At 36.9% G+C, this 1,814-nt stretch overlaps 1 protein-coding gene across 1 annotated transcript in view; it reads right to left on the bottom strand.

The window, feature by feature from the left end:
- The window catches only part of LOC107708625 (activated RNA polymerase II transcriptional coactivator p15-like), a 3,864-nt gene extending 3,301 nt beyond the window's left edge, over positions 1-563 (bottom strand). Inside the window, exon 1 of the mRNA XM_016512904.1 lies at positions 445-563. The gene's annotated coding sequence lies outside the window, so the exon portion shown is untranslated. The remainder of the gene's footprint in view (positions 1-444) is intronic.
- Between the last annotated feature and the right edge of the window lie 1,251 nt (positions 564-1,814).

Below are 1,814 nucleotides of genomic sequence, written 5' to 3'. Positions count from 1 at the left end.
GCGCGCGATATTCGTCCCGGTGTGAACAAGTCTTAACGCTATATGAATTTTGCATTGATTTTTAAAAGCTGTCATTTTGGTCGAAAAGATCCATCAAGCAAGAGACAGAATTGAGGCTTTCCAGATCAATAAAGACTTAGCTTCACCGATTTGCCTCTATATACGGGAATGGACGACATTAAACTGCTTAACCTGTTTGTTAAACCAAAACTAACTCGTGTAGATCAGCACCGGCGTGTAACATTATAGCGGGGCTAATCAGAGACCTCTGCATCCCAAAACTAAGGTGGAAAAATAGGCCCTGAATAACAGCAGTTCATATTATAAGCAGTTTTGTATGACTTGTCTTTATATGATTCGTCATAGTTGTGCACTTATTTAACAAGTGCGTGTCTAAAATAGACAGTTTACTCTTAGCTTTAGTATGAATTGAATATGACTTACGTTAAAGGTTGTGCAGTGGGCTATAGTCAGTCACGCTCAGCGGCGGGAAGTCGAGGAGTCTATAACCAACCATGTGACTAATAACGTGTCAGAGGGCATTGTGGGAAATGTAGTTGTCTCTTCTTCAATGACAGCACTGCGTAGATTAAACCACCACAGTAACAACACACATGTTGTTTAACGTAATGACGTTAATGAAACTCATATAAATATAGATTATTTTTGATATAATTATAGAAGACTTGTTGGATGATGGTGGAAAATTCCTCTGGATTTTTGCCCTCTGTAGTTTTCGTGCAGTGTTTTTATCAACTCTATTCTTAAAGAATCGGTTGAGTAAAAGATTCAATTCACCCACTTTTAGCAATAAAATGGAAAACCAATGTAACCTGAAAACGAATAAGAAACAAATAAGTGAACACATATATTTAGTGAACATATTCAAAAGAATCTAGTCAGTGGGATAAAAAATCAAAATAACAACTACACACACACACACACACATAACACAATATATATTATTCAACAATATATATACAGGGCTTGACATTAACTTTTTTTCCACTTGGTTTCCACTAGCCATTCAACATTTTCACTGGCTACAATTTTGTTTTTATTTTGTTTTAATGAAAAGATGCAGTTTCTTAAGACATAAAAAGAGTAGCTTAATTTTGTCTTTCACCTTTTCACCGCAGCACTGTCGTACAGTCAGCACAGTTCATGATTCTCTTTGCTGGATCACATGCCAGCCATTCTCAGCTTGACTTCCACTTTTCATAGAATTGTCTTTTTTCTTTGTTTTAATATATTCACAAGGGTATCTGCAGGATATTTAAATCAAATATAAGGCTTAAGACCTTTTTAAAGATATATATATATATATATATATATTCACATTGGCAGTCCTATATCACTTCCGAATCAAAATTATACACAAAACTACCTTAATTGTGTGTTTTTGGATTAAAAATTGTACTAAACGACCTTGAAATGGGTTTAAGAAAAACTACACTTCCCATCTCTCGCAAAGTTCAAACGCGCATGTGCGGTAAGCGCTATATCCTGGTACGACCTTCTCATATAAAAAGGCAGGGATACGAGTCAGAGTTCGTAAGAGAATAGGAAACCAATGATTCCCATATGTCCAGTAGTTTCCTTCACCTATGGTGAGTAAAATTGGGGTTTTAAAAGCACACTGAGACAGCAGACGCGATTTAATCGAGAGAGGATGTGATTAAGACCATGTTGTGGGTGTGTGGGGATCGTTTGGGTTTATTTCGTCGTAGTCTCTCCTGCGTGTTTTCGTCCTCCGCATGATACGGCTCTTCATCATGGTTGCCATTGCACACAGTCGCTTACCCTCCATGAAT

Source organism: Sinocyclocheilus rhinocerous, unplaced genomic scaffold, assembly GCF_001515625.1.
Source record: "Sinocyclocheilus rhinocerous isolate Xijiao unplaced genomic scaffold, SAMN03320098_v1.1 scaffold1858, whole genome shotgun sequence".
In the NCBI taxonomy this organism is placed as follows: domain Eukaryota; kingdom Metazoa; phylum Chordata; class Actinopteri; order Cypriniformes; family Cyprinidae; genus Sinocyclocheilus; species Sinocyclocheilus rhinocerous.
This window is presented reverse-complemented; position numbering and strand designations above follow the sequence as displayed.